The sequence below is a fragment of the Gopherus evgoodei genome, chromosome 2, assembly GCF_007399415.2.
Source record: "Gopherus evgoodei ecotype Sinaloan lineage chromosome 2, rGopEvg1_v1.p, whole genome shotgun sequence".
Lineage (NCBI taxonomy): Eukaryota > Metazoa > Chordata > Testudines > Testudinidae > Gopherus > Gopherus evgoodei.
The window spans coordinates 91493433-91506666 of record NC_044323.1 but is presented as its reverse complement, the minus strand read 5'-3'; positions in this window follow the sequence as shown (position 1 = coordinate 91506666).

Genomic DNA, 13234 nt, shown 5'->3' with positions numbered 1-13234 from the left:
TGGCAAATTAAAGGGCCCGGGGCTCTGGCCGCCAGGGGGAACCCTGAGATTTGCAGGGCTGGGGTAGAGATTTAAAGGGCCCAGAGCTCCTGCCGCTGAGGGAAGCCCGGAGCCCTTTAAATCCTGGTCACAGCCACAGCCGCGGCCAGGATTCAAAGGGCTCTGGGCTGCCCGCAGCGGTGGGGAGCTTTGAGCCCTTTAAATCCCCGCCCCAGCCCAGCTGCTGGAGCCGCAGCCAGAATTCAAAGGGCTCTGGGCTGCCCGCAGCAACAGGGAGCTCTGAGCCCTTTAAATCCCCGCCCCAGCCCAACCACCGGAGTCGCGGCCGGGACTCAAAGGGCTATGGGCTGTCCACAGCCATGGGGAGCTCTGAGCCCTTTAAATCCTGGCCCCAGCCCTGCCGCTGGAGCCGCGGCTGGGATTGAAAGGGCTCTGGGCTGCCCGCAGCGGTGGGGAGCTCTGAGCTCTTTAAATCTCAGCCGCGGCCAGGATTCAAAGGGCTCTGGGCTGCCCGCAGCCACAGGCAGCCCAGAATCCCTTTCAATCCCTGCCGTGGAAGTCAATGCCGTCCAGCATGGTGTACTGGCTCTTGCCAGTACACCGTACCTGACCACACCGGCTTACTTTCACCTCTGAGAACAAGCCACTACTTGTGGAATATTAGAAGACTCCATCAAGGATAGAAGTATAGATAGCAGGACATCCAAAGGGAAGATGGATCATACTGTGCTGCTGTGACAAGTTGCAAAGCCCTCCAAGCTTGCACTTTCACCAGCATTCACACAGGTAGGGACACATACAGCTTCCCAGGTTAGGAACCCAGAGCAGTACTGTCTTGCCCTAGTCAAATCTGACCAGTATACGGGTTTAACACGCAGTCTACCTCTCCTTCAATCTGAAGAGAACAATGCACACTTGTGGTAACCAAGTAGAGATTTTCCTCAAGGACTCCAGTCAAAGCTCACTGGTGTAGATTAGAACATAAAATAAGTTTATTAACTATAAAAGGATAGATTTTAAGTGATTAAGTGATAGCAAACAGATCAAACCAGATTATCTAGTAAATAAACAAAACCGCATCCTGAGCTTTACACACTAGATAGGTAGGATATGAATTAGCAATTTCGTATCCTGAGTGATAAACAGGCTGGCAGATTCTTAAGGCACAAGCTGCCTTGGATCTGCAGCTTGGGTTTTCCAGGCTTTCATACTCAGGCTAGAAATTCCTCTAGCTGGAACCATCACTTCCCACAGTTCAACCCTTGTTCCTCAGGTGTTTTTAGGTGTGTGGTTGTAGAGAGAGTGAGGTTCCTTCATCATATTTTCTTCCCACTTGCTGGAAAGCTCTTTTGCTGTGACCTGGGTCAAACACGTCCAATTGTGTAGTGCTATCTCTGAGAGGATTCTATTTACACAGTTCCTGGGCTAATTCTTGTGCTTGTGTGCATTTCCTCAATAAGACATTAAAGTAGTTTGGCCTTTTTACTGTTGTACCTGAAAGGCTGCTTGTGGAAATTCTCGACCTCACAACATGTTTCAGTAACACATACATAGCCAAACTTCATAACTTCACATACATGCATGCAAAGTTCCTCCCTAGCTCTGTGGACAAACTTAGAGGACCATACATTACAGAGAAAAATCCTAGCTGACTGACTACTTCCAAACAATAGAGGACAGTTCCCTTTCTATACAACAGATACAACACACACAATTCAAAGTGAAAGCTTACACTGAAGTTATTTGCATCTAAGTATTGAGGACATTTCAAAAAGATTTCTTATAATGTTTACTTGCAATAGAATTTTGTCTACACTAAATCATTTTTACAAAAATTCATGCCGAGTCAGCTGCTGTAGTGAGAACTCTAATATGGATGACTCTCATACTCTAGCTGCTGTTCTCAGTACTGTCAATTAAAGCTGCCATCAGTTAAACCAATTAAGAGCTAATCTAATCAGCACAGTGCTTGAAACAGCTGCTGGAACTGAAGAGCTGATATACACAAGGATTAATTCTCCACAGCATTGTACCTTGTGCCATCATTTACATCTGTGCTAAATGGGTATAAACCACTCCCACTCTGATCTGGCAGTGTTTTATATTCACTCCAGGTGCAAGGCAGAGGAGAGTCAAGCCATTGTCTAGTGCACAGGACTGGGAGACACAATCTTCTAAATGAGCTCAGCTCTGACATGATTCCAAAATTGGGCAAGTTAGACTAGCCTTTCCTAGGTCTAAACTACTGCAGTAAGTCGAGCTACGCTGTGCAACTCCAGCTACATGAATAATGTAGCTGGAGTCGACGTACCTTAAGGCGAGTTACCACGGGTCTACAACGTTGATTTACCTTACTCTTCTTGTTGGGGGTAGAGTGCAGGGGTCGACTGGAGAGCGATCTGCTGTCGATTTGGTGGATCTTCACTAGACCTGCCAAATCAACCACCGGTGGATCGATATCAGAGCTTTTATCCCCACTATAGTGTAGATGTAGCTTAAGAGGGAGGATCTTTTTGCAGAGTTTATTTGGGATTGTTCCATCAAGGTGATTATGCCATCCCTACTGTCCATGGATCCTGCAGAATACAAAAGAGACCAGGACCATCTGCATGGAAGCCCTACGTCTCTGCACCAACTCTGTGTCCCCACAACCAGGGATTCCCTTGGCCACAGCTCCCACCAGGCTTTCCATATAGGGAGATTCCTTGCCACCAGACTGTAGTACCCCTCTCCTGAGAAAGCTCTGTGGTAGCTGTGAGATGACAAAGTGTGGCTTCTGCCCTGGAACATAGTTTCCTCCTGTCCAGTGCAGACAGGGTTAATTTTGAGAGATCTGTACAAACTGCAGTGTAGACTAACCCATAACACTACAAACATGAGCATACCAGGGGATCACTCACAACAATGTTAATAAATGGCTCAATTTTCTAATGCAGTTGATATCTTAACTGTATTCCCAAATCATCCTACAGTTCTGCTGTGTCCAAGCTGATAGTACACTGCTTTCATGCCATCGAAGGAATCCCCTTTCCAGAGGAAATTCCCCAGATCACCAAGTCTGCAACCTTCTGTGCCAGTGGAGTTGCTCAAAAGAGGTTGTAGCTCAAGAGAGTATAGGGTTCAGAAAAACAAAATAGGTTAAAAAAGATGGTTATACCTCAGCTATGGGGCTGAATAGTCTTCAAATAATGAAGAAAAGACAGGTTATAAATCACAAAAAATTTGTATTTACAGGACATGTTTCCACATACGCTGTGCTATATGGCACCTTAACTCCCAATGCTATTGTTTTCATACACTGATCCTTTGATTTTAAATTATAATTCAAATGTATGTTTCTCTTTCTCTTATTGCCCCTATTTCTCCTTTGCGTCCGTGAGTCTGTATTACCTTTGTGGGAGGCTTTGCTGCCTCAGAGAGTTGCTGCATGTTTCTAACAAATAGAAACTCAAAATTTCTGTTCTGCAGGAAATTTCAACATAAAAAAATTCTGATTTCAAATGAATAATCAAAATTTTGAAATCTCTCATGAAACATTTGTGAAAATTTTTCATTTTGCATCAATCCAATTTTTTTTATTTTGATATTTTTATTTAATTGTATAATATAAACAAACATTTAAAAATAAAAATAATACAATACACTCTGGTATAAAATTTAAAATAATATACAAGAAATTTCATGATGAAATATTTTGAAACAAAAATGATCTAAACAGAACATTTTTGACCTTATAAAAGTACTGTTTGTATTATTTTAAATGAAATATCAAAATTATTGCAGCTCGTGTTGACTTTTGACAAATGGATATTTTTGGACAGAAAAGCATTCTATCAGAAACATTTCAACCAGTTCTACTATCAGCCAACAGTTAGGCTAGATCTACACTTACAGCAGTGGGTAGAGTACATACACGCACGCCCCCCTAGATCAGTGGTTCCCAAACTTGTTCCGCCGCTTGTGCAGGGAAAGCCCCTGGTGGGCCTGGGCAGTTTGTGTACTGCCGCGTCCGCAGGTTCGGCCAATCACAGCTCCCAGTGGCCGCAGTTCGCTGCTCCAGGCCAATGCGAGCTGCTGAAAGCGGCGCAGGCCAAGGGACGTACTGGCGGCCACTGGGAGCCACGATCAGTCAGACCTGCAGGCGCAGCAGGTATACAAACCAGCCTGGCCTACCAAGGACTTTCCCTGCACAAGTGGCGGAACAAGTTTGGGAACCACTGCCCTATATATCTTACATGGCTCTCTACGTGCCCAAGCAGTGCCTCCCGCATCTACATGGCTATTGCTAGCAGTGTAGTGTTCCACTGGTGGAGCCTTTCCCTGCCACAGAAAGGTTCTAGCAGCTCCTTCCTGCTAGAACCTTTCCTTACAGCCTGCCAGAGCCTTCAGCTGCTGCATATAGCTACACATTGTGGTTTGGCTGCAGTCTGCTTTTCACTGCAGTTTAGGCATGCCCTCCATGGCACCACCAGTGTCGTCAAGGCCTTATGATCTGTTCTCTCTGCAGAACCAGAGCTCATCATACATTTTCTGAATACATGTGAAAAATCATCTTGGCATTATATATTGGCAAATTTGGCAGAAAGAATATTTATTTATGACAATGGTGAGGGATGCAAATAAGTAACCTGTGGGAGTTCACGTGTTGCACGACTTTAAATGATCTATGCTCAGAGCACAGAAGTAATTTTCATTAACCTTAGTGGAAGATATGTGATCAGCACAACCACAGTAAGAGAACATGAGGTCCCTAACTCTTGCAATGTAAAGATTTGAAAAGACAGCATCTGTTTATTAGTCCAGCCTGATGAGTATCAAAAGAACAACATATGCTTTAAATCTGATCTTTGCAAAAAGGACAAACATATTGCATTTTCAAAATTGATAAAATGCACAGGGTTCATTTCACCCCCATCCCCGATCCCCTGGCCTCTGGCAAAGCTATCTCATCAAGTATCACTGGTTGCACCACCCATATTACACATTAGAAGCACCACATAAATGCTCACAGTCTGTGTTGATGAGGGCCATATAAGCATCTAGGTAGATGAGCACTGCTCTGGTTAGAGGTCAGATGCATCATCAGACACTAAGAATGGTTAGGAGAAAGTGGTGAGGAAACAGCAGTTGGAAGATAAAAACAACAGAAGGTTGTGCGGTAGAGAATAAGAAGAGATGATGAAGAATGGAGAATTGTGACTAACACTGAGGAGATAAGAAGAAGGAAGTGGAAGAACAGGAAGAGAAAAAGGAAAAGAAGAAATCAGAAGACAAAATAGAATAAGAGAGGTAGTGTTAATGGAACGAGACTATTAGCTAAATCATCAGGGGTGCACCTCCCTGCTCTGAGTGTCCCTAGCCTCTAATTTCCAGAAACTAGGAGAAGACAACAGGAGATGGATCACTCAATGACTGCCTGTTCTGTTCATTCCTTCTGTAGCATCTGGCACTGGCCACTGTTGGAAGACAGGATACTGGACCAGATGGACATTAGTCTGATCCAGTATGGACATACTTATGTTCTTTGGGCCTTGGAATCTATTAATCTTGGTCGTGCCACTTCCTTACACCTAAATTGTCTTTCTGAAGGTTTTTCTGGAATCTAGTTGGGATTATGTTTTCCAATGTGGATTACTTTGCATTTGTCAACACTGAGTTTCATCTGCCACTTTCTTGCTCAGTCACCTAGTTTTCTGAGATCCCTTTGTAACTCTTTGCAATCAGCTTTGGATTTAATTATCTTGAGTAATATTGTATCATTTGCAAATTTTGCCACCTCATTGTTTACCCATTTTTCCAGATCATGTATGAATATGTTGAACAGTACTGGTCGCAGTACAGATCCCTGGAGGACCCCACTATTTACGTCTCTTTATTCTAAAAACTGACCATTTATTCATACCCTTTGTTTCCTATCTTTTAATAAGTTACTGATCCAGGAGATCAGGAGATCCCTCTTATTCCATGACGGCTTACTTTGCTTATCTTTGGTGAGAACTTGTCAAAGGCTTTCTGAAAGTCCAAGTACACTATAGCCATTGGATCACCTTTGTTGATCTCCTCAGAGAATTCTAATAGATTGGTGAGGCATGATTTCCCTTTACAAAAGCCATGTTGACTCTTCCTCAACAAATTGTGTTCCTCTGCATTTGATAATTCTGTTCTTTACTACAGTTTCAACAAATTTGCCTGGTACTGAAGTTAGGTTTACTGGCCTGTAATTGCCAAGATTGCCTCTGGAGCTTTTAAAAAAAAATTTGGTGTCATATTAACTATCCTCTAATCATCTGGTACATGAGCTGATTTAAATGACAGGTTACATGCCACAGTTAGTAAGGGGCAATTGTGGTCAACTAGTCTAACCTTCTGTAAATAGCACAGGCCATAAAACTTCCCCAGAATAATTCCTGGAGCGTATCTTTTAGAAAAACATCCAATATTGACTTCAAAATTGTCAGTGAAAGAAAATCCACAACAGCCCTTGGCAAATTTTTCCACTGGTTGACTACTCTCATCATCATAAAATTTTGCCATATTATATTATCATACACATTATAAATAGATGTGTAAGAAGGCAGTCATCCTGTTCCCTTGTATGATTTTGTGATCTGTAGCAGACACCAACTCATACTCCACCTTGTGCTTTATCGGTTAAGATATTGATCCATAAGCATTCGAGATCATTGTCTTCTGAGTTATCAGTGACTCAAAAACAGGTAATGCTATTTTTGACAGAGTGTCACTCCCTCTCCCCTTTTGCTCCCTTGATCCTTCCTAAATAGATTATAACCATTTATTTTAGCAGTCCAATAGTATGAATCATCCCACCAAGTTTCAGCAATACCAGTTAGATCAAATTAATACTCATAAATGAGCAATTTCAATTATTTTTGTTTGTGACCCAGACTCACAAATTTTGTGTATAAGCAATCCAAGAATTTCTTCTCTTCATGTCCTTTGACTCTAGGGTAACCAGGTGTCCCGGTTTTATAGGGACAGTCCCCATATTTGGGCCTTTTTCTTATATAGGCTCCTATTACTCCCCACCTCCATCCCGATTTTTCACACTTCACACTATCTGGTCACCCTATTTGAGTTCCTGATTAACTTTGTTCTCAAAATCTCAATTTTGTGCTAACTGAGTGCTCAGATCTTTTCTCTTTTTACCCTCCTCTTCTGATATTAGTTTAATGCCCACCCAGTTACTCTAGAGGAATAAGGGCTGAATCATTTAACCCAAGGTAAGGAAACCAAAAGATATATACTTTTCAAATTCTGTCATTGTTGGAGCACCATCCCAAATTTGTGAAATGAACTCTACATGCAACTCAACAGCAGGCTTTCAAAACTGAAATCTGCTGAAGAAAAACATTGTCAGAGCAATCCAACTTTGCATCTTTCCAGGACCACTAGCGTTAAGAAACATTTCCCTGGAATTTGAAAAACTTTGCTCCATTCTTAATCTTTTCAGTGTAATGTTATATCACAAAAATCATAGAAGGTTTCCCAGGACCTCTCTGAATTGAGTCTTCTGACTTCATCATTGATGTAGAAAGGCAGAGGAGGGGGAGAAGACAAAGACCGCTTTCATTTGGTCTAATTTATTAAATATCTTCTCGTCAATCCCTTGCCATTCAATACAGCTGTGACATTTTGCTGACATAAAACTCCTTATAAAGACCAACGTCCAGATGGCAAAAATGGAAGTATTTCAATGGAATTGTGCTTATTTATGCTAACTGAAGTTCTGGCTTCAAACCTGCACAAAACAGTGGTTGCTGGTTATGTGAAATGACTCAATAATGACACAAAATCACATCATTAATTATATCCCACATAACATAACATCTTATTTTGTATTTTGGAAGGAGTTTTTGAAAAACTGAGAAAATAACTTTTTCTTTACAAGCTGGAAGATTTTATTTGAAAACCTATTTTTAATTGAAAATTTGTTTTGATGAAAAAATTTAAACCAATTACAATCTGGTGACACAACGTGGAGTAAATTCAAAGCTAATAATTTTCAGTACTCTATTGCTGCCAAGGACTGACTCTTGTCATGTTGAATTACTGTTTGACAGTACACAACAAGCATGTGCTTAAGTATTTTGCTGAATACCAAGCACACAAGTATGAGCTTAAAAGCTTTACTGAATCAGGGCCTAATATCTGCGTCTTATGGATATAATATTGGCTTATGAACTTGCTTTCTCTACCATTTCTTTTGCATTTTGTACTCTAACAAGTTAGTGCAGTAAGCCTTGAAATCTTTTATGCAATAACAACATGTTTACACTAGAGGGCATGACTTAAACAACTAATGGCTTTTAAGATTATTTAAAACGTTTTGCAACTGGGAATCTATTTTTTACATTAAAATAAATAAGCACCATTGAAATTAACAAGAGGCTATGTAAGAAGGTCAACTGCTACCACGCTGTGAGCAAATCAAATCTAACTATAATGTAGAAAATATTTTTTCACATATCTACACTGAAGAGACTTTGTTAACATAGCCATCTCTGCTGCAGTATTAAGCTATTCAGATAAACACAAGAAGGCGTTGCCAGAGATGACTAAATATCCCAAACATTTCAGTCCTGCTTTTATAAATATAATTGAGTCAATGGAAAATAGATTAACTGTAACTAAAGGGACATGGAATAAAGAGTTTGGCATTGTCGTGGTATGAGCCCCCACTCTGAACCTTAGCGTCCAAAAGGTGGGGTACCAGCATGAACTCCCCTAAGCTTAATTACCAGCTTAGATCTTATAGTGCTGCCACCAACCAGGACTTGTAGTGCCTGGAACACTCTGGTCCCCCCAAAACCTTCCCAAGGGACCCCAAGACCCAGACCTCCTGGATCTTAACACAAGGAAAGTAAACCCTTTCCCCCACCGTTGCCTCTCCCAGGCTTCCCCTCCCTGGGTTACCTTGGAAGATCACTGTGATTCAAACTCCTTGAATCTTAAAACAGAGAAATCAGGCTTTTCCTCCCGCCTTCTCTCCTTCCTCCCACCAATTCCCTGGTGAGTGCAGACCCCCTCCCCTTGGGTCTTACACAAGATAGCCAAAAATCAATCAGGTTCTTAAAAAGAAAAGCTTTTAATAAAAGAGAGAAAAAAGTAAAAGTTGTCTCTGTAAAATCAAGATGACAAATGTTACAGGGTCTTTCAGCTTATAGACACTAGAGAAAATCCTCCCCCCAGCACAAATACAAGTTTCAGCAATAGAGATACAATCCTTCCAGCAAATACACATTTGTAAATAAAGAAAACAAACAAAAAGACTAAACCGCCTTCCTAATTGGTACTTACTAAATTGAACAGAAGAGGCTGTTTCAGAAATTTGGAGATATCTGCTTACACGTCTGGTCCCTCTCAGAACCCAGAGAGAACACACAGAAAAAAATCCCAAGAAGCACAAACAGAGGCTTCCCTCCACCGAGATTTGAAAGTATCTTGTCTCCTGATTGGTCCTCTGGTCAGGTGTTCCAGGTTCACCACTTGTAACCCTTTACAGGTAAAAGAGACATTAATCCTTTATCTGTTTATGACAGGCATGCACATCAATGAGGCTCATAAGCAAAAACCTCTGAAAATAATACATAAAACTAATATGTAACGCAAATGTAGTGTTATATATTGTATAAGTTTAATACCAATACAGTATTATATAATGCATGGGTGTAAAACAAATGCAGTCGTTTATAATCCATGGACAATGGGCAGGATCACCTCTTCCTGCAGTAAAACCCAAAGGAAGAAAACACCAAAAGGATTCCCTCAAAGGAGTCCCATCATTTTGGTGGTGTTGTTTTGGGTGAGGGGAGGAGAGGGGCTGCTTGTCCTTCTACAAGTCTGATACAAAAGCCCTGCAGATCCGAGGGGGAATCCACAGGAGGCCAGTGTTACCTGTGTAGAGGCCCTGTAGCTCCACTCTACTCCCTTGATACCATGGCTTCCTAGTATGATAGATAGCTTCCCAACAGGGGGGTGCTATCGTATGATAGTACTTTAGGCTTATATATAGGGTAATATCCAGGCACTTAGGGAAGTCTACTTTCAAAAAGTGCTAGATTAGAGAGGAGTATATATGTGGAGAAGGAAACAAAGCTTGAATGGTGCACTGTCTTGGTTCTCTCTCTTCCTCTCACCTTATGCTTGAATGCTGAACACTTCCCTTTGCCGCACCTGCCTCAGACCCTGTGAAAGGGGGATAACCCACCATGGAGGTCCCTCATTGAAAAAGTCAGAGCTCCCAGGCTGTACTGCCTGCCCTTGAGGAACTCCACAGGACCGGTGAGGAGACAACCCTGGCCAGGCTAGACAAAGGCCACTCCACTCATGCAGATCCTGACTCTGGGAACTGGCTCTCCATAAATGAGACATCGCTGCAGGGGCAGCTGACTCTTCCTGTTATAGGTGCTTGAGCAGTGGCTGCTGAAGTCAATGGCAAAGCTTCCATGGTGCCGGACCAAGCTCTAGGAGAGAATTGAGATCTACATGCAAAGAAAGCTTCAGGGGCTCTTTGTGGTCATCTATTACTAAGTCCTTACCTCTTTTAAAAATCTGATTTGTTAAAAGTAGCCAAAATGGGATTTGAACTATTGCTCTCCAACAAGATTGAAGAGCACTGGAAAATCTGTATGATAAAAGGATAGAGAGTTTTTTTAGGCCCAAATACTGAAGTCTTAACTCTGTTTTTACTTAATCAAAACTACCACTGCCTTCAGTGAGAGTTTTGCCTCAGAAAAGACTGAACAAAAACCAAGGAAGGACTTCAGGATTTGTCCAGAGTTGGTAAAACATAGTGATCTAAGTTCAATGGGAAGGAAAAGGACATAAAGCCAAATTCTTCAGTCAGTTACACCTGTGCAAACCAATTAAAGTCTCTGGATGAGATCCACTCCTGCAGATGTAGGAAGATGGAATTTTGTACTAGCAATGGCTGCCACATTCCAGGGATTCACAATCAGGTGGGACAGGAAGTATTTCCAGTGCCACCATCCCTCATGATTCCATCAGGAAACAGCTTTAGGTACCAGATCGCTCCCAGGCTGTGCCACTCATTCCAGGCTGTGCTGGCTGCATGCAGTTCCTTGGCATATACCAGCACTGAATTTAGCCCCTTTATTCAGGCTAACTTAGGCCCTGCTTCAGGTCTTACTCTTTCAGAAAGATCTGCACAGTACCTTCTTGCCTTAAAGGTGTAGTCCCATTGAATAGGCCGGTTCATGAAAGTAAGGCGATTTGGCCCTCTCTAAACAAGTAGCATTGTCACCGTTTACAGGGAGAACTTTAGAATCCAGTCAGTCAGACAGTGATGTCATAGAGACTTTAGGAGAAGGTTCTAGAAAAGGTGCAACAGAAGAGAGAATCAATTAGAGGCAGATTGTTAGTGAAGTTGTTTGGTCAGAAACTAGTCAAGCAGTTAGCAGAACCATTAAACAGATAATGGGGGGAAACCCTTCCATTGCAACTGCTCTGAGTTTGTGCCAGATAATGTGAACTTTTTATTTCAGCTACCCTGGATCTGTACTAATCTTTCTGAGCAGAATAGAATTTCATGGACCACAGAAATTAGCCCAAACACAGGGACCAACACAGTGAGAGGAACAAAATAAAGCAGAGATTATTAAAAAAAAAAACAAAAAACTCGTGATTTGGCAGCATTACTTAAATTGATACAGAGTAGGGAACCACATAATATCTTTCTGCTTTTCTGGATCATACATGCACGGACAATAATGCTCCTGTAAGGATATTTTTCAATATGCAAGTAGGTCAAATTATATTTCTGATGAAACAAAGTGAAATGATCTCTGGAATGAATGCAATGTTGAAGTGGAGATTTTAAATCCCAGGTTCTGTTCCCATGTTAGCTTTAATTCTGTCTCTTAACAATGGGTGAATATGTTGAAATTGGGATTTAGATTTGTTTGTTTTCAGGAATCCTACTATTTAAGATAGTTTCCTATGAATATCATCTGATCCCAAACATCAGCCCCCAGAGCACAAGACTTCCACACCTCTCCCCACAATAACATCCATTCTCCCAAACAGTTGCTAGCTGCACCCCCAATTTATCTAGACATGTCTTTTCTGTGGAAGTCGGGGATCCTGCAGTATTTTACCCACTCTCCAACTCTACTGACTTTCCACGGAGAGCACAGTCTTTTTGTGGTGCTGTATCAGGTTTCAGTACATTTTTAAATGCACTAAATTCTTGTTATGACTACGTGAGCCAGATTTCCCTCTAGAGTGAGCTCATGTGCAGCAATGACCCCTGCTTAATAGACACTGTACAGAACGCAGTCAGTGCCTCTCCAAAGGCAATCCAGGCACTTGACTAAGCACCCTGCTTCCTCACTGCTGCTTGCTATTGCTGGCAGGGAAAATGCCAAACCTTGAGCAGCCTTCTCCACTTCCCACCTCCTGTTACCAGCAGGAAAACTGGCACTGAGGACTCAGGGGCTCCCTACCTCCAGAAACCACTGGGATCCTATGTAGTCCTTAATTCTGCTTACACTGGGATGACTGAATGCAAGCAGGAGTGTGAATGTGAGAGAAAAGAGGCATGAGGGAGAGGTAACCACCATGGATGGCAGGCAGCCAAAAAAGAATGGGAAGATGTCTGATGGGGAGAGGGAGGAATGTGAACTGAAACTATTTAATTTTTTCAAATGCTCTGGCTTCCAGTGACTTTGGGCTGTGGCCCCAAGACTCCACTGAATTAAGCTACCTTCAGGATCTATGGATCACTGAACCAATTCAGGACTCTCTCTGCATCCCCAACTTCACAGTAAAACAGAGAAAAATCAGGGAACTCTGAGTCTACATCAATCTGCAGACAATTAATTAAGTTACTTTACCAGACAGATATCCACTACCTACCACTGAGGACTTCATCTTACCATTTGCAGGATCCATGTACTTCTCCAAAATGGATCTGATTCAAGCTTAGCATTTAGCTGACTGCACCCAGAACTCATTCATATCTCCTGAGAGTAGGCTAGATTCATTAAAAGCAGCAAAGAGTCCTGTGGCACCTTATAGACTAACAGACGTTTTGGAGCATGAGCTTTTGTGGGTGAATACTCACTTTGTCGAATGCATGTAGTGGAATTTCCTGCTTTTACAGATCCAGACTAACACAGCTACCCCTCTGATACTAGATTCCTTAGTGGGTACACATTGCACTGGTATTTGCTGAAAACTGCACCCATGCAAG